The sequence below is a fragment of the Hyperolius riggenbachi genome, chromosome 9 (assembly GCF_040937935.1).
Source record: "Hyperolius riggenbachi isolate aHypRig1 chromosome 9, aHypRig1.pri, whole genome shotgun sequence".
NCBI classification, from domain to species: domain Eukaryota; kingdom Metazoa; phylum Chordata; class Amphibia; order Anura; family Hyperoliidae; genus Hyperolius; species Hyperolius riggenbachi.
In genome coordinates this window covers 289,743,990-289,765,077 of record NC_090654.1, presented here as the reverse complement: position 1 = coordinate 289,765,077, position 21,088 = coordinate 289,743,990, and positions in this window count along the sequence as shown.

Here is a 21,088-nt window from a genome sequence, read left to right as displayed (position 1 = left end):
ATAGCATAACCCTCACTGATAAGGAATTGCAGCCATAAAACACTTTCCATGCAGTAAATAGTTTCTGAGAGCAGGAAAGGGATAAAAGGGATCTATAGTTCATAGATTTTAGATCTAGCATACTTCAATGAATGTGTCATTGAGCAGAGACAATGAAACAGTAAAAACGTAAAAAGTTGATTTAAACATAAAATTAAACCCTGGGATAACTAAAAAAAAAAGTCATTTTTAGAAGGAGGAGGATAGATACAATTGTTTATCTCATTAGTTTATTTTCACCTCGGAAATCTTTGCCCATCCATATTACGTTTGCACTCACCTACTGAACAAGATCGGGTCTTCACTTTAATTAAATCAAAGTTCTTTTAACTTCCTACACAGCGAATATATAAAAAAAATTAATCTGATGTATCCCCTTATGATTTAATTCCAATCATTAGAGCGATGAGCGGATGAGATTTTTATTGAAGATGACAGTGCCACAGAACTCCTGGAAGGTAGATACACTTGGGCAGCTTCATACTGGAAAGCTGTAGACGGAAGCTTAAGGCCTGCAATATAAATCAAAGTCTTAAGTAGCGTGTGGGCTAGCAAGGAAGAGGACTGCGGTCTCAGCGGATGATCCCCATTCTATGGCCCGCTAGCTTTTGATTCGAATTGACAGTGACAATAAGATGGGAATAAGGTAGTCTCAGAAAGGAATGTGGCTAAAAAGTCTTCTGTTATTTGTATCAGCCTCGTTACAGGCGCTCTATTCCGTGGAGCATATGTCAAATCCGGCTATGCCCGACACATAGACTTACTCTACTAAAACATAATAGAGGGAGACTTAAAGCAAGACTCTAGTATGGGAAGAAAAAATGTGCAGAATAGACCCAGAGGTTACGTTCTACAGAAATAACCGCGCTAGAAAAATGTTTCGATTTCTGCATGTACTCCCTGGAGTCAGAAAGTGTTTATATATCTCATTAAAAGGTCTGAGTAGAGGCGGCAGAGCCGGCTAGGTGACACAATGGCATAAGGACAGGGCCAAAGGTCACCACCGTAATATACACCTACCTATGGGAACACTTTAAATGTATATATATGTGTATATATACACATACAGTACATACACTCACACACATATACATTAACATATATATATATATACAGAGGGTGCTGCAGCACACAACAGGAAAACAGTGACAGGGGCTCTTGGTTACGCTTTAACGCGTTTAAGCTCACCAACTGCGCCAAAGTGTCCCCGATCTGGTGAGTCCTACTCTAACCAGGCAAAAATGCTAGTTTTTATCAGCGTTCTAGTGGGAACTATGCCAAAAGCCCAGGGGTCAGCTAAATGGGAGAAATGAAATTAAAAACACCTCACCTTCTACTAGCTACTAACTGAACTATGAGCACCGCTCATTTATATGCTTAACTGTGCTAGAGGTGGGCGTGGTTATGCACGCTCACAGGGGAAAATAATATATGTCAGGGGATGAGCAGCACAAACCGAATTTTATGCAATACTATGCAAAGCATGCACGCAGCACTGGAGAACCCCAATCTCCATAAGAAATATATAAATACAGAGGGTGCTGCAGCACACAACAGGAAAACAGTAAACATTTAATTTCTCCCATTTAGCTGACCCCTGGGCTTTTGGCATGGTTCCCACTAGAACGTTGATAAAAACTAGCATTTTTGCCTGGTTAGAGTAGGACTCACCAGATCGGGGACACTTTGGTGCAGTTGGTGAGCTTAAAGCAGTAGGATCAGCCATACTATGCCACGGAAAAAAACACATATATAAGTAGATAAATACTTGACCTACTTACATAACACATGTATTATACTGTCCACGTTTTGATTTCAGTGAATGTTATATAGTAAATTATGAGAATTCTGTTCCTGGTGGGGGCCATGTCTTTTGCCCACAGTTAAGGCTAACTCGTGATGTCATTTCTGCCCTTTACTTTTTTTCTTGTCTCCTCCAATCGCTGAGCCGCCTCAGCCTTGCTTGTAAACACAAGTGAGCAAGGGATTAGGTTTCAGATAAGAAGCTGGCAGGGAAATAAAGGGAAGAGGAGGAATAGATTATAGATAAATAGAACCCCCAGCATGCAATTCTTTGGCACCGACTACTAAAGGGCCAGTGCTCCTTAAGTATGTGATAACTCCAAATCATAACAGCAGAAAAAGTGTTGAAAGTTTTGAATGCAGGATTAGCATCTTTATCACTTAATACACTCAGACCAGTTACTGTTGAAATTTGATTTTTATGGTGACGATACCGCTTTAAAGCGTAACCAAGAGCCCCTGTCACGGTTTTCCTGTTGTGTGCTGCAGCCCCTCTGTATTTATATATTTCTTATGGAGTCTGGGGACCTCCAGTGCTGCATGCATGCTTTGCATAGACTTGCATAAAATTCGGTTTGTGCTGCTCATCCCCTGACATATATCATTTTCCCCTGTGAGCGTGCATAACCACACCCATCTCTAGCACAGTTAAGCATATAAATGAGCAGTGCTCATAGTTCAGTTAGTAGCTAGTAGAAGGTGAGGTGTTTTTAATTTCATTTTTCCCATTTAGCTGACCCTTGGGCTTTTGGCATGGTTCCCACTAGAACGCTGATAAAAACTAGCATTTTTGCCTGGTTAGAGTAGGACTCACCAGATCGGGGACACTTTGGCGCAGTTGGTGAGCTTAAACGCGTTAAAGCGTAAACAAGAGCCTCTGTCACTGTTTTCCTGTTGTGTGCTGCGGCCCCTCTGTATTTAACCACTTGAGGACCACAGTCTTTTCGCCCCTTAAAGGGGAACTTCAGCCTAAACAAACATACTGTCATTAAGTTACATTAGTTATGTTATGTTCTGTGTAGAATAAATAATTTATTCTACACAGTGGCGTAGCTAAGAAGCTATGGACCCCGGTGCAAGTTTTACATTGGGGCCCCCCCAAACACTCTATACATAACAATTGATACGACGCACCAAAAACTGCCAATGGCAACTACAGTGTCAGAGATGCAAAGAGGCCTGAAGGCAGAAATGCTTTGAGCGTGTAACGATTTGTGTCAGCAAAGAACATAATTCTGATTATTAGTTGATCTGCAGTATCACCTATAAGGCAGATATATACCTGATTATAAGGTGATCTTCAGAATCACCTATTATACTGGTATATAAGCGCTGATGTGACAACAAATAGCAATGAGTGATTGGTCCAACAGTAGTACTGATAGCTTTGGCAATACCTCACCAGAGGAGCTGGTGGGTACTAACAGTACAGTGCCCCTCACCAGAATCAAGGGCCCTCTGGTGAGAGTAGAGTGGTCATACAGATTGGGTTCGGCAACAGACAGACAGATGCAGTACAAAATCAGGAGGCAGAGACAGGAAGGTATAAGCAGGCAGAGTCGGCAGCAAGATCAGATGGGCAGAGGTACAGAATCACTGAGCAGAAGAGTAGTCAGAATGAGCCAGAGTCATGCACAAATAATAACACAGTAATGTAAATCTTTAAGGCTATCAAACAATTCCTATCTTGTGTGAAATCCCCGGTTTCCTCCCGGATCAAAGCACACCGGAACTATCTAAGGGTCCGAGCGCTAACACAGAGTATTCGCAACAGCAGACAAGTTGCGAGTGATTCAGCTAGGCTTAAGTAGCAGAGGAGACCCCCTCCGGCACGCCCCCTCCTATCAGCCAATGAGGAGCGGCGAGCGTCTCCTCTGACGTCAGCCGACCGGCCGGTCAGCTGACGCGCCTCCTCCCCGCATAAAAGTCCTGTCTGTGCACGCGCGCACGTGACAAAGCAACCCTGTGTGCAACTGACAGACCCTTTCTCGGCGTGCTATACGCCTGAGGCACGGATACCCTGCTAGACAGCAAATTGGAGGCAGCTGCGGTCGGTGGTAGCGCTGTTCACCGCAGCAAATAGACAGTAATATCCCATGAATGAACTTATAAATGTGAATTAGATTGCCTCTAATTTATCAGCTTCTTATGCTAAATAAGCCCACGTTGTCCACCCTTCCTAAATGGGAACTTTTATCACTTTGAATAATTTAAGACGTTTTGAATCAAGATAGGCTAGCATTTATTGGCTAACGTAGAAGAAAAGCAGTGAGCTTTCAGCTATGAAGCCTTCATCAGACTTGACTTCTGCATACTGACAACATTTACCACACAGCTTAACGCTCACAAAACTGCTTTGTGGAGCGATTGCATTCACGTTTTTAACAACTTAAGCCCTCGGTCGTTTTCACTTTATGCATCCGAGCAATGTTCACCTCCCATTCATTAGCCTATAACTTTATCACTACTTATCACAATGAACTGATCTATATCTTGTTTTTTCTGACACTAATTAGGGTTTCTTTGGGTGGTACATTTTGCTAAGAGCCACTTTACTGTAAATGCATCTTAACAGTAAGAATAAGAAAAAAACTGAAAAAAAATCATTATTTCTCAGTTTTTCAGTTTTAAAATAATACGTGCCTCCATAATTAAAACCCACGTATTGTATTTGCCCATTTGTCACAGTTATTTCACCGTTTAAATTATGTCCCTATCACAATGTATGGCGACAATATTTTATTTGGAAATAAAAGAGCATTTTTTCCATTTCGTATCCATCACTATTTACAAGCTTATAATAAAGAAAAAAAAATATAGAAATATGTCATCTTTACACAGATATTTAAAAAGTTTAGACCCTTAGGTAAATATTTATATGTTTTTTTTATTGTAATTTTTTTATTATTATTAAACATTTTATGTGGGTACTTTTGGGAGGGTAGGATGTAAATAGTATTTGTTTTGGGTAAATATGTGTGTATTTTTTTTTTACATTTAGAAGTAGTTTTACTTTTTGGCCACAAGATGGCAACCTTGAGTTTGTTTACATGATGTCACTCTAAGCTTAACATGTACGCTTAGAGGGACATAGGAGGCAGAAAAAGCGAAGCTTCCGAGAGAAGCTGTCGCTTTTTCTGCGGTGGAGAGGAATCAGTGATCGGCACCATGGCCCGATTCATTGATTCCTGGGCTAACGATCCGCGGTCCGGGAGCACACGTGCACACGTGTGATCGGCCGCGGGAGCGCACATGTCCTCCTTGACGTAGTTCTACGTCAAGGAGGACAAAGTGGTTAAGAATAAATACATTGTATTTATTATTTTCCGGATCAAAGAGTGCACTTCCTTACTTGCATCAGGGAGTGAATTACCAAAACGCTCGGGAAAAAGGCGTCGGAAACCAATAACCCCCCCCCCAAAAAAAATTTGCCCACCCAAGTGCCTAAAATCGGAAAGAAAACTCCTCAAAATAAGCCCACCGTGGACGGACACCCGAGCCGAACGCAATGTGAACAAGGCATAACAGAGGTGTAAATTAAAACGCAAATACGAAGAGACGAACTCGATCAAACAAAATGCCATAGGAATGCATAAGAAAACATCTCCTGCACAATAGACGTTCCCAGCCTTGCCTCTTGAATAGTACCTGCCTCTCTGTTAGCAAGTTGCAGAGGGATTATTGTGCCATTAAATATAGATGCTATAAAAGGAAGCAGTTAATTCTGTGCTTTGCCTAATTAGCTAATGCCTCAAAGCGTCACACGATAGACGTTTCACAGAGATAATGTCATGGAGACTCCGAATCGACTGCCACATTCACTGAAATGCGGTAAAATAAACTCGTGTAGATGTAATAAGCAATTACGGCAATCAGAACATCTCCTTAAATGTTCTGTCACCTTGTGATCATCTGCCCCCCTTGTGCCATAAAAAACACGCGGCTTCAACCCTTCAAACCGGCTGTCCATCCTCGTCTCCCCATAACTGAATAAACAAGCATAAAAACCCCTTGTAAATGTGCATCAGTCACAGAAACAGTCCAAGAACGATTAGCATGCTTATAGAGACACTGTCAGGGATTGGGCAGAGAGCCTGGACCATCGTATCACCCAAGTGATTGACATGAAACGAGGGACCAGCTGATAGCGGGCAGAATCAACGCTAAGCATCCAAATCATGAGGCTCAAGTGCTGATGGGAACTGGCCACAGATGAGACCAGGCAGCAGACAAATATGGTTCAGGCAGAAAATCAGGGTTGGCAAGGAGGCAGGAGGTGGTCACGATACAGGTGGAGGATCCGGGCTGGAGGCAGAATAACTGGAGACAGGAAATGTGGGCGCCAAGCAGCTAATGGACAATTTGGACTCCCTTATAGGCGACAAAGCAAATATCGGCTATTAGGCGCCCAAAGCAGAAATTTTGGCGCTCAATAATTTTTGTAATCAAAATTACAATGTTATAGTTTTTGACATTTTTTATCATTTTGAAATTTAGAATGTTACAGATATGTATGAGAGCTCCCTGCCGCCACCCTTACCCTGCCACCCACTCTGCATGCCCTACCAAGCTTGACAGGCTGAGGGAGGCACACTTCCATAGCGGCAGGAAAAATGTGGCCCTGCAGCCAAATAAAGTTTGACTTTATTTGGCTGCTTAAGGGTTAATACTGTACCATAAGCAATGCAGCACTATCTGCATAGTTCCTCCCAGGGCCGGCGCTTCCATAGAGGCCGAGGGGGCAATTGCCCCAGGGGCCCCGCTTCCATAGGTGCCCCCAAGTGTCCCCCTTTGCCTCAAAGCATATGACTCATATGCCGAGATACCCCTGCTCACCAGCCAGATCCCCCCTTGCTTGCTTCCCCCCCCCCAGCGCGCTGCCCCAGTGCAGTGTAATAAAGTCAGGGAGAGAGACACACTCACCCCCCAAACGATCCAGGTGGTGCAGCTCCCGTCTTTCTGCCCTGTAGTGATTGTCCGTCACCTTCTGCTAATCCGTTCGGGCTCTAGTACCTGAGCAGAGAAGCAGGAAGTGAAGGACAATCACTACGGGGCAGACAGACGGGAGCTGCACCGCCTGGATCGTTCAGGAGGTGTGTCTCTCTCCCACTGACTTTATTACACTGCAGTGGGGCAACGTGCAGGGGGAGAAGTGCGCAAGGGGGGGATCTGGCTGAGGCAGCCGCATCGAAGGTGGGGGGGAGAAGTTGGGGTATTGGTGTTGAGGGGCCCCGGATTAATTTGTCCCGGGGGGCCCATCTTAGCTAGAACCGGCCCTGGTTCCTTCCCACCAAAGAAATGTATTTAGTGGTTAAGTTATTCCAGGGAGCTACTGAGAATAAAAGTTTTATCAGAAGAAGGGATAATGCTCGACACTCGCAGCATCGTGTCTGTTTGTGTGTCGCCTCTGTTGTTTACGTAATAGTTATTCTAGAACTTTTAAATCCCAGATGAGACTCCTCTTCCTGTGAAAATGAGAACGGTGATATTTTCTTTTGCTTTTTTTCAGGCTGCTATATATTTTTTTTCCTCCTCCTCGAGCAAAACAAATGCTAGGCGCTACTTTGCCATTTTACTTTGAGGTTCTGCAAATCCCACAGAGATTATGCAAATGTACTTAACTTAAATCCGCATTCTAACAAGTCTATTAGAGAACCGAAATATCACTTTCTATATTTGCCTTCCCTGCATCCGGGAGGGGACTCTGCGTTCATTAATATTCTCAATCATTTTATTTTGTTTCACTGTTTCATTTTTCTTCGTTCTTGCAAAAGGACTTTCAGAAGCGACTAATTGAAAAAAGCAAAAAAGTGTGTTGTTGTTTTTTTTCTGTTTCAATAAGGAATTTGCAAGTAAGATCTCACAGAAAGCATTTCAATTCAATATAATCACAAACCAGATATTTTTCTGTCACTTCAGACAAGCTGTTGCATCCTAAATCTGCCATAATAGATTATCCCCAACTTCTGCTTCTGGAGACTTGAGGAGGCTCTGTACTGGCTGCTGCCACTGTTTGCTTGGTTTGGCTTGGCCAGTACAGTAATTACATCGTATTTTATGTAAGATCATTCATGAAAGCTTACCCGTTCCAAAGTGAAGAGATACATAGCTTAAAGGGGCCCATAAACCTAACGATTCTCCCGCCGATATACAGCAGATTCGATCACTGTGATCGAATCTGCTGTGAAATCATTGCACAAACGCTGACAGAACGATCGATTTCCATCCGAAATCAATAGTTCCCGCCGATTCCCGTCGATCCGTCCGTGCGGAGTGCGTCTATAGCGGCATTCGAATGCCCAACGACCGACGCTAGCAGCAGTTTACCTGCTCCACCAGCGTGAGTCCCCTGGTCTCCGCTGTCTTCTTCTCCGCTGGGCTCTGAGTTCCGGCTGGCTTCACTTCCTGTCCCGGCAGGAAGTTTAAACAATGGAGCGCCCTCTACTGTTTAAACTTCCCCGGACAGGAAATAAAGCCAGCCAGAGCCCGGAGCCCAGCGGAGAAGAAGACAGCGGAGACCGGGGGACTCACGCCGGCTGGATCAGGTAAAGTATGCAGGGGGGGGTGGCAGCAGCGGCAGCAGCAGCTCCACAGATTTTGACCGGTTTCATGCTGAAATCGATACACAATCTGGTTGCAGTAAAGGCAGCCATACAATCCCTCTCTCTGATCCGATTCAATCAGAGAGGGATCTGTTGGTGGATCTGATGGCATCGACCAGTGTATGGCCACCTTAACCTCCCTGGCGGTAAGCCCGAACTGAGTTCGGGCTATGCCGCCGGGAGGCACCGCTCAGGCCCCGCTGGGCCGATTTGCATAATTTTTTTTTCTGTTACACGCAGCTAGCACTTTGCTAGCTGCGTGTAACCTCCGATCGCTGCCGCTACCCGCCGATCCGCCGCTATACACGTCGCCGCAGCCGCCCCCCCCAGACCCCGTGCGCTGCCTGGCCAATCAGTGCCAGGCAGCGCCGTGGGGTGGATCGGATTCCCCTTTGACGTCACGACGTCGATGACGTCGGTGACGTCATCCCGCCCCGTCGCCATGGCGATGGGGGAAGCCCTCCAAGAGATCCCGTTCTTTGAACGGGATCTCTTGATCTCTGATCGCCGAAGGCGATCGGAGGGGCTGGGGGGATGCCGCTCGGCAGCGGCTATCATGTAGCGAGACATTGTCTCGCTACATGAAAAAGAAAATTTTTTTTTTTTAAAAAACGTATTTGCTGCCCCCTGGCGGATTTTAATAAACCGCCAGGGAGGTTAAGAGAGGGAGGGCTCAGGATCCTATTGAGACTTAGAGATGTCACGAACATAGAATTTTCTGTTGGCGAATGAGAACTTTCGAAAAACGTTCGCCAACAGGCGAATCTGGCTAACCACCATAGACTTCATGGGCAGATGAATTTAAAAACCTACAAAGACTGTTTCTGGCCACAAAAGTGATGGAAAAGTTGTTTCAAGGGGTCTAACACCTGGACTGTGGCATGGCGGAGGGGGATCCATGCCAAAAGTCTCATAAAAAATTACGGAGTTGACGCAGTCGGGTTGTTTTAATCCCTAAAGGGCAGAAATCACATTATGTACAGCTCTGGGTGTCAGTGGGCTGTGGAGTGTCTCACACAGAGAAATGCAATAGTACTATCAGAATACAGTGAAATAATAATGCACTGGAGTGGTTCTGTGCCTGCAACTTTATGAGGCAACAGCAGTAGTGTGCACACAGCTCTGGGTGTCAGTGGGCTGTGGAGTGTCACATACAACAAAAACACAGGAGACCGATGTGCTTTTCCTCAATAGGGTTGTTTGGGGTGCTTTCACAGCAAGTGAGGAACAAGAACACAGGCCTAGCTAATGCTTTCCCTACCTATCTGCAGCAAGTCTGACCCTGCTCTCACTAACAGCAGCCAGCAGAGAATGAGTCCAATATGGACACCACAACTGCTTTTTGATAGAATGGTGGGGGTCCAGGAGGGGGTGCTGATTGGCTGCCATGTGTCTGCTGACTGTGAGGTAAGGGGGCAAACTTTGGCTAAATGATAATGTACAGGGGACAAATTGAATATGCCAAATTTTTGCTGTTTGCCGCAAATGCGAACAGCGGATGTTCACAGAATACTGCTTGCTGGCGAACAGTTTGGGCCACTAGTCACAACTAGAGATGTCCCGAACGGTTCGCCCGCGAACGATTCCAGGCGAACTTTAGGTGGTTCGCGTTCGCCGGCGAAGGTGAACTTTTGTGGAAGTTCAATTCACCCCATAATGCTCTATTGAGCAGCACTTTAACCCTCTACATCACAGTCAGCAGGCACATTGTCACCAATCAGACTGCACTCACTCTTGGAGCCCCCCCCCCACCTTATAAAAGGCAAGGTTCTCCTGTTGTTTTACTCACTCATCTGCCTACAGTAATTAGTTAAGGGACAGCTGCTGACAGACTCTGCTAGGGAGAGTTTAGTTAGGATCTTGTAGGTTTGTTCCTAGCTAATTGTTATTCGTTATACTCCCTCCCTCCTACCTGAGGGAGGTGAGTCTCATCTTCTAGGGAATTGTAGTATTTTAAAAGCCATCTTACGTCCCGTGGCTGGGAATTGAACCTAGGTCTCAGTGTGCGGTAGGTAACTCATTTAACCACTATACCACCAACAACACTACATGCTGAAGCCAGCCTAGCATGTACCATTATGATCAATCCAAGAGAAAAATTAGCTTGCTTAATCCACGGAATTGTACTATATCAAAAGCCAGCTTACATACCGTGGCTGGGAATTGAACCCAGGCTAGGAATTGAACCCAGGTCTCAGTGTGCTGAAGCCAGCCTAGCATGTACCATTATGATCAATCCAAGAGAAAAATTAGCTTGTTTAATCCACAGAATTGTACTATATCAAAAGCCATCTTACATACCATGGCTGGGAATTGAACCCAGGTCTCAGTGTGCGGTAGGTAACTCATAGAGATGAGCGTAATGACCTAATTACGATTTTGCGAAATTTTGCGTAATTAGTGTAATTACGATTATGGCCGTAAGTACATAATCGTAATGAAGAAGGATTTTGCGCGAAATTTCGCGTAAGCGTAATTTTCGCGTAATTTTCGCATTACAGTCGTATCATGCCGTAATTTCGCATTAACCGCTACCGTAATTTCGCGTTAAACCGTAACGCTCCGTATAATATAAAAAAGCCGCCGACTTTAAGGGTTAATAGCAAAGCCCCCTTAAATGCTAAGAGCCTCAAATTTGGAGAATATATTAAGGAGATCAGGAGGAATAAGAGGAAAAATTTTTTTTTCAAAAAGACCTTATAGTTTTTGAGAAAATCGATGTTAAAGTTTCAAAGGAAAAATGTAAACATTTAAAAACCCGCCGACTTTAACGGTTAATAGCAAAGCCTGCTTAAAGTTTAGGAACACCAAATTCCCAGGGTATATTAAGGGGATCAGTGGGAATAAGAGGAAAAAAAATTTTTTCAAAAAGACCTTATAGTTTTTGAGAAAATCGATTTTTAAGTTTCAAGGGCGAAAATGTCTTTTAAATGCGGAAAATGTCAGTTTTTTTTGCACAGGTAACAATAGTGTATTATTTTCATAGATTCCCCCAAGTGGGAAGAGTTTTACTTAGTTCGTTCTGAGTGTGGGAAATATAAAAAAAAACGACGTGGGGTCCCCCCTCCCAGACCTCTTTAACCCCTTGTCCCCCATGCAGGCTGGGATAGCCAGAATGCGGAGCACCGGCCGCGTGGGGCTCCGCACCCTGACTATACCAGCCCGCATGGTCCATGGATTGGGGGGTCTCGGAAGGGGAGGGGCAGCCAAGCTTTCCCCTCCCCCTCCGAGCCCTTGTCCAATCCAAGGACAAGGGGCTCTTCTCCACCTCCGATGGGCGGTGGAGGTGGAGGCCGCGATTTCCTGGGTGGGGGGTTCATGGTGGAATCTGGGAGTCCCCTTTAAAAAGGGGTCCCCCAGATGCCCACCCCCCTCCCAGGAGAAATGAGTATAGAGGTACTTGTAGTACCCCTTACCCATTTCCTTTAAGAGTTAAAAGTAAATAAACACACAAACACATAGAAAAAGTATTTTAATTGAACAAAAAACATAACCACGAAAAAAGTCCTTTAATATTCTTAATTAACCATTAATACTTACCTGTCCCTTTAAATAAATGATCCCACGCAATATCCTCGGAAATGTTCTATCAGTTACAATGTAACAAAGTTATTACAATATAACAACTTTGTTACATTGTAACTACGCCGCACCCGACGTCACTCACCGCCGCCTCCGCCGCCGCGTCTGCGCTGCAGGACCCGACAGAGCTCTGAGCTATAGCTCAGAGCTCTCGAAAGCATCTTTGTATTTGGGCTCCAAGGAGCCCCATTGGTCCTTAGCAGACCAATGGGGTTCCTTCTGATTTGAAGGAACCCCATTGGTCTGCTAAGGACCAATGGGGCTCCTTGGAGCCCAAATACAAAGATGCTTCTCAGAGCTCTGAGCTATATAGCTCAGAGCTCTGTCGGGTCCGTGCAGGACGCTAAGTCCCCGCCGGCTCCGCTGCCCTCCCCGCCTCTCCCACATGTCACCCACATGTCACCCACATGTGGGTGACATGTGGGTGACAGATGTGGGCGGGGTGGACAGCGGGAGCTGCGGGGACTTAGCGTCCTGCACGGACGCGTATGCGGCGGCTGAGCGGCGAGTGGCGTCGGGTGCGGCGTAGTTACAATGTAACAAAGTTGTTACATAATAACTTTGTTACATTGTAACTGATAGAACATTTCCGAGGATATTGCGTGGGATCATTTATTTAAAGGGACAGGTAAGTATTAATGGTTAATTAAGAATATTAAAGGACTTTTTTCGTGGTTATGTTTTTTGTTCAATTAAAATACTTTTTCTATGTGTTTGTGTGTTTATTTACTTTTAACTCTTAAAGGAAATGGGTAAGGGGTACTACAAGTACCTCTATACTCATTTCTCCTGGGAGGGGGGTGGGCATCTGGGGGACCCCTTTTTAAAGGGGACTCCCAGATTCCACCATGAACCCCCCACCCAGGAAATCGCGGCCTCCACCTCCACCGCCCATCGGAGGTGGAGAAGAGCCCCTTGTCCTTGGATTGGACAAGGGCTCGGAGGGGGAGGGGAAAGCTTGGCTGCCCCTCCCCTTCCGAGACCCCCCAATCCATGGACCATGCGGGCTGGTATAGTCAGGGTGCGGAGCCCCACGCGGCCGGTGCTCCGCATTCTGGCTATCCCAGCCTGCATGGGGGACAAGGAGTTAAAGAGGTCTGGGAGGGGGGACCCCACGTCGGTTTTTTTTTTATATTTCCCACACTCAGAACGAAGTAAGTAAAACTCTTCCCACTTGGGGGAATCTATGAAAATAATACACTATTGTTACCTGTGCAAAAAAAACTGACATTTTCCGCATTTAAAAGACATTTTCGCCCTTGAAACTTAAAAATCGATTTTCTCAAAAACTATAAGGTCTTTTTGAAAAAAAAATTTTTCCTCTTATTCCCACTGATCCCCTTAATATACCCTGGGAATTTGGTGTTCCTAAACTTTAAGCAGGCTTTGCTATTAACCGTTAAAGTCGGCGGGTTTTTAAATGTTTACATTTTTCCTTTGAAACTTTAACATCGATTTTCTCAAAAACTATAAGGTCTTTTTGAAAAAAAAAATTTTCCTCTTATTCCTCCTGATCTCCTTAATATATTCTCCAAATTTGAGGCTCTTAGCATTTAAGGGGGCTTTGCTATTAACCCTTAAAGTCGGCGGCTTTTTTATATTATACGGAGCGTTACGGTTTAACGCGAAATTACGGTAGCGTTTAATGCGAAATTACGGCATGAACGAAACGCGAAATTTCGCGTTGAAAATTACGCTTACGGTATTTTCAATTACGATTTTAATGGCAATTTCGCTACGCTAATTTCGCATTGTAATCGCAAATTTCGCATGCGTAATTATAGTAATGCGAAATTACGAAAATTTCAGCTCAACTCTAGTAACTCATTCAACCACTATACCACCAACAACACTACATGCTGAAACTTCTTGGAGCAGACTTACTTCCTCCCTCCAAAAGACACACATACATCCCCATAAAATCATTCAACAGCAACTGCATGCACAGTCTTTGTGGTACACAGTCTGTGTGGCACAATTGGTTAGCGCGTTTGGCTGTTAACTGCAAGGTTGGTGGTTCAAGCCCACCCAGGCATGGCCTTGCCTTTGGTGTTCAAAAGTTGTCCGAAGAGAACCCCAGATATCCAGGTACATTCATCTCTCTCTAGTAGGGATGGTCACCGCTTTCCGCGGAATTGTATTTTCTGCAATTTTAGGCGGAAATTGGTCATTCCATTCCGTTTGGTCGGAACGGAATTGCTTTTTCAATCTGACGGAATTCCGAAATTTCCTGTGAAATTCTGCCGGTATCCGTTGATGGTTTTAAGCTGAAAATTCACTTCAATGGCATCAAGTCCTAGAGAGAAAGAGAGAGAGAGAGAGAGAGATCATTTTTCTCTTGGGTATATCACAATCGTACATGCTAGGCTGGCTTCAGCATGTAGTGTTGTTGGTGGTATAGTGGTTAAATTAGTTACCTACTGCACAGTGAGACCTGAGTTCAATTCCCAGCCATGGTATGTAAGCTGGCTTTTGAAATACTACAATTCCCTGGAAGATGAGACCCTCCTCCCTCTGGGAGGTGCAAGGGGGGTGGGAGAGAGGTATTCCTGATGCCATATTCCCAGCCCAGCCTGGGTTCAATTCCCAACCACGGTATGTAAGCTGGCTATTGATGTAGTTCAATTCCGTGGATTAAGCAAGCAAATTTTTCTCTTGGATTGATCGTAATGGTACATGCTAGGCTGGCTTCAGCATGTAATGTTGTTGGTGGTATAGTGGTTAAATGAGTTACCTACCGCACACTGAGACCTGAGTTCAATTCCCAGCCACGGTATGTAAGCTGGCTTTTGAAATACTACAATTCCCTGGAAGATAAGACCCTCCTCCCTCCGGGAGGCGCAAGGTGGGGTTGGATAGAGGTATTCCTGATATCATAATGCAGTGTAGGCCTGCAATTGAATTCAATGAGATTTCTGACCTTAAAACACTGCTTTGTATTAAATCCAGATTTTTTTCTGGGACTTTCGATGTGTATTTTACTCAACCATGTCTTCCTCCAGGTATTAGACCCCATGAAACATCTTTTCTATAATTTTTCCAGTCAGCAGAAATTTTTTAAAATTTTGAAGTTCACCTCCCCATTGAAGTCTATTGCGGTCCGCAAAAGTTCACGCGAACCGAACCTTCCGCGAAAGTTCACAAACAGTGTTCACGAACCGAAAATCGGAGGTTCGCGACATCTCTAGTCACAACTCTGGTTTTAATGCATATCCAATAAGGGTGACATTTTAGGAACTTTAGGGCTATGCCCTTAAGGAACGTGTTGCAAATAATTCCCCCTGTACCATCCTACTCAGAAAGGGTTTTGACTACTGGCATTAGAACAAAGTAAAGAAACATTCCACAGAGCTGCACCTGTCAGAACTAAAGTTGTTTCCACCTGTGATAGATTTCAAAATGTAAATCAGAAATCAATAAAATACTGACTCAATGATTTTTAAATGAACAATGAAAAAAATAAGCCATTTTATTAATTATGCTATTTTTGATAAAGTTCCTTGAAGGATGAGTTGGTAACACTGCTTACCCTATAGGCAAGTATTAGCTAAGACTACCTCCATTGGTAAGAAAAGGGAGGAGATTATTGATTAAAGCGCTACACCCACTCCCAGAATCCTCGGCTGCTGCAACAACGCTGCCGGGCCCCTACAGAAACACATGGAGCCTGCGCTGGATTCCTCGACAGAATATCATTGCTGAAAATTTGGGGGGGACTGTGCAAGCATTGGGAGGTTTTGGGGGATGGCACAAAACAGGTAACCCTAAACGCCATAACCCACAAGACCCACTCCCGCTACCTACCCCTATCCTGCTGCCTACCCGCTGCATACCCCCTATTATGGGCACCGCCATGATAGATGCCTATGTTAATACTTTCAATAAGCGGCAATTAATGGTAATTTGGGTTCTGGAGGTGCGCATTGCCCAATAAAATTGCAGGCACCGGAGCCGCAATTTGAATAGCGTGCGGCCCAGCACCCGATATTTGATCTGGCGCTTGAATTACCGCTTCCTTATTTAGGCATTGGTGAGGGGGTTTAAAGAGACTCTGTAACAAATGTTTCAGCCTTAGTTCTTCTATCCTATAAGTTCCTATGCCTGTTCTCATCTGCTCTGGCTTACTGCAGTCTTTCCTAACTGCACTGTCTCTGTAATAAATCAATGTATCTTTCCTCTGTCCTGTTTGTCGGGCTAAAGCTTGATTGTGTGGAATGTGCAGGGCTGCTTGTGATTGGTAGAAGCGATACACACCCTCTGCAGGCCCCCTGCACACTGTGAATGACTCACACACTATGCTTAGCTGAGCCTATTAGAAGCTGGTTAGTTTGTTTGTAAACACTGCCTAAAACTGTTAATTACAAGCCAGGATTGCAGCAGAGAGTGGCAGAAACAGCACAGAGGGGCACAGGAGAAAATAATGAATAGAATGGTATGCTTTTTATTGTAAGAATATTAGAGTACAGATTCTCTTTAAGGTTAGACATCTTGGTTGAGAAGTGTTAGGGTGAGGCAGCGCTAGGGGAGGTCCTTAGGGTTAGGCATTGCCAGTGGGCGCGGTTAGTGTTAGGCATTCAGAAGGAGGATTCGTGTTAGGTTAAAGTTATGTTAGATCATAGTAAAATATTGGTAAAGATTACCCATATTTTACTGTTGGAATTACTTAGTAGCTTATCTGTAATTTTACCAATATTCTACTAATGGCTATCTCCAGTGCCCTTTATACCAGGAGCCCTTTTTATATGTAGGTGGATGGGGAGCCCTCCCTAACGTTATTCCCGGAGGAGAGAGGGAGAAGGGATGATGAGAGAAAATGGGGATATTCTTTTTAAATTCATTTTCATGAAAATAAATTTAAATTCGACTTTCCAGCGAAAATCCCATCCAAAATCATTTTGTAATAAGTGTGTGATCTTTCACATTTTTGCAAATTTTCACACTAAAAATTGCAGATGTTACACATTTTCAAAGTAAAAATAAAGATTTTCAACATTTTCGGGACTTTTCGCCATATTGTATTTGTAGTTTTGCAAAAATGAACTTGAAATGCCTTTTTTTATGCTAAAATAACTGGTGAAAATTTGTGAGCAACACTTGGAGGGAGAGAGGAGAAAAATATCAACTTTAAAGAGACACTGAAACAAAAAACAAATGATGATATAATGAATTGGTTGTGTAGTACGGATAATTACTAGAACTTTAGCAGCAAAGAAAATATTCTCAGATTTTTATTATCAGTTTGTAACGATTGGTGTCAGCAACACAGATTTTTTCTGATTATTGGTGATCTGCAGTATCAGCAAAAATACAGATGCTATACCTGATTATGTGGTGATCTGCAGAATCACCAATTATACTAGTATAGCTAGACACAGGACTACTGCAGCCAAGGATTCCCTGAGGAGCAAGGAATCAGACTGCACTGCAGCCAGTGGACCCCTGAGGGGCAAGGTCTCACTGACTGTTGCTGCAAGATGATCTCCAGAGGAGGAGGACATTCAGACTGTACTGCAGCCAAGAATTCCCTGAGGAGCAGGGAATTCAGATCGTACTGCAGCCAGTGGACACCTGAGGAGCAGGGACCACTGGCTGGGCTACAAGAGTGGTAACTAGTGGGATGAGTGATATGATTGGACTGCAGCCAAGGATTCCCTGAGGAGCAGGGAATCAGACTGTACTGCAGCCAGTGGACCCCGGAGAGGTAGGGACCACTGACTGTGCTGCAAGATGGTCTCCTGAGGAGCAGGTGACCATAAGCCTGTGCTTGCAGCTAATAGACACCTGAAGAGCAAGTGTCACAGACAGTACAGTAAGGCTGATCACCCAAGGGTTAGGTGACAGCCAGAAAGGTCAGACAAGCAAGGTCGGCAACATACGGACATATAAAGTACAGAGACGGAAGACTGATTCGGTATCCGGGTGCAGGCAATGTCGGCAACAGTTTATCAGATAGGCAGAGGTACCGAATCAGTAAGCAGGAGAGTGGTCAGGAAAACCAGAGATCATAACAGGTAACAGTAATATATCAATCCTAATCTAGGTGTGAAGTCCTTGGTTTCAACACCTGGGAACTGGTCTAACACATAAACAGTAGCAATGTAGCAATCTCCTAGGCTTAGGTGTGAAGTCCTTGGTTTCAAGACCTGGGAACTAGTCTACAGAATGGTACACAAGTCTCACAATACAATAATGTTTTAAGGCTATGAACGGAATCTGACTAAGTGTGAATTCCCAGCTCCGGCTGGTTCTAACACACTGTAAGATCTGACTAGGGTCTGAGTGCTCACACGTAAGCATTCGCAACAGCAGACAACTTGCAACTGACAAGCAAGTCCTATAAGTACCCAGAGCTCTCACCAGCGCCGCCCCAGTCACTCAGCCAATCCGGAGCATAGCTGGAGTCAGCTGACCGGTTTGATCAGCTGACTCCCCTTCTACTAGCATAAAGGTCCTGTCACCTGGCGCGCGCATGCGCATAGCTCTCAACCTATGTGCACTAGAAGGACCAGGCGAACCAGCAGCATGTAGCCGCGTGGCAGAAGCCGCCGGCTGGAACGCGGAGATGGCCGCCCTGCCACTTGTCCATGCGGCGACATCTCCGCTATTCATTACATAGTTATATTGTTTTGTTGTTTTTTTTTATAACATTGCATCATTATCAAATATTTGCAGTTTACACACTACTCAGCATTCTAAATGATTTTACAGAGCAGTTGTAAGGGATTGCTCCTCTCTGGCGCAGTATGGTCTGAGGCAGCGACAGAGGTAGAGTCAGATGATACTTAGGCAGGGGTTTATATAATAAATAATAATATATGGATGCTGACCCTGGCTGGGATTGAACCCTGGTCTATCACATCAGAGGCACTAACCACTATGCTATAGCTGACATACAGTCTGGATGTTTTGCTGGTTAGTACTGGTTAGTCAGCTGACATGTATTGCCACCCGTGTCAGCTGATATCTCTCTCAGCTGATACTTAAACAAGATTAATGCCTGCGTGTGATTGGCTTTTGTGTGCATGTGGCTGGCAACCGATTGGATGCTGTCAGTATTTAAACCTTGCTGTGACAGTTGCATATTGCCTGTGATAGCTCTAGCTTGCTGGGTGCTCTGGTTCAGTGGTGCTCAGCAGAGCTCGAATATTCGAGTAGCTCGAATATTCGAGCTCTTTTTCAGCTATTCGAGCTCGGTATTCGAGCTCCGAATAGCTGGAGCTATTCGAATGGGCTATCCGAGTACACTCGAATAGCCCATTCACTATTCGAGCTATTCGAGCAACCCGGCGCTATTCGAGCTCGGTACCGAGCTCGAATAGCGTCATAACCCAGATTGATGTCCTTAGAGCCAATCAGAGGGCTCCCAGGCCCTCTGACGGCAGCCAATCACAGAGGGGGACCCTGGCCAGCCCCTACCCTATAAATAGCGGCCGCCATGTTCCGTTTCTCCGTGCTTGCCTGAGACTTGTACAGAGAGAGAGTTGCTCCTTTGTGCTTTGGCTTAGCAAGAGCTCTATTGTGGTCATTTACCTAGCGTTTTTGCTCACATACACCTCCTATACACACCTATATTGTTGTTAGTTATTTAGACATTGTATTTTAGTTAGTAGCTTGTGTGTTACATTAGAGACAGGCAGCTGCTGCAAGCTTACAGGTTTAGGCCTCAGGGGGGCCTTGCCTCTGTGGGCAGCTGTCCTCTGTTTATTTCTCTCATCTATACCAGTATTTCTGCTGTCCTTTACTAATAGTATTGTAGTTATACTGTACTAGGAGTAGGACACTCACTGACTGTCACTGTTTATAGGCTACTAGCTAGCTCCTGCGTGTGTGCACTCACTCACTGTCTGTGTGTACACACACTCTATTTCCTTCTGATTACTGATAGATTATTGTTAGTTAGTTGTACTTACTTACTACTTACTCTTACTGTACCCGTAGGGACACTCATTGTCACTGTTCATATAGGCTACTAGCTCCTGCGTGTGCGCACTGCACTCACTGTCTGAGTGTACACACACAACACACACTCTATTTCCTTCTGATCGCTGATTGATTATCGTAATTAGTTAGTTGTACTTACTGTTACTACTTACTCTTACTGTACTAGGAGTCTAGGACACTCAGTCACTGTCCATAGGCTACTAGCTCCTGCGTGCGTGCACTCACTGTCTGAGTGTACACACACCCACACTCCATTTCCTTCTGATCGCTGATTGATTATCGTAATTAGTTAGTTGTACTTACTGTTACTACTTACTCTTACTGTACTAGGAGTCTAGGACACTCAGTCACTGTCCATAGGCTACTAGCTCCTGCGTGCGTGCACTCACTGTCTGAGTGTACACACACCACCCACACTCCATTTCCTTCTGATCGCTGATTGATTATTGTAATTAGTTAGTTCTACTTACTGTTACTACTTACTCTTACTGTACTAGGAGTCTAGGACACTCAGTCACTGTGTTCATAGGCTACTAGCTCCTGCGTGCGTGCACTCACTGTCTGAGTGTACACACACCACCCACACTCCATTTCCTTCTGATCGCTGATTGATTATTGTAATTAGTTAGTTCTACTTACTGTAACTACTTACTCTTACTGTACTAGGAGTCTAGGACACTCAGTCACTGTGTTCATAGGCTACTAGCTCCTGCGTGCGTGCACTCACTGTCTGAGTGTACACACACCACCCACACTCCATTTCCTTCTGATCGCTGATTGATTATTGTAATTAGTTAGTTCTACTTACTGTTACTACTTACTCTTACTGTACTAGGAGTCTAGGACACTCAGTCACTGTGTTCATAGGCTACTAGCTCCTGCGTGCGTGCACTCACTGTCTGAGTGTACACACACCACCCACACTCCATTTCCTTCTGATCGCTGATTGATTATTGTAATTAGTTAGTTCTACTTACTGTTACTACTTACTCTTACTGTACTAGGAGTCTAGGACACTCAGTCACTGTGTTCATAGGCTACTAGCTCCTGCGTGCGTGCACTCACTGTCTGAGTGTACACACACCACCCACACTCCATTTCCTTCTGATCGCTGATTGATT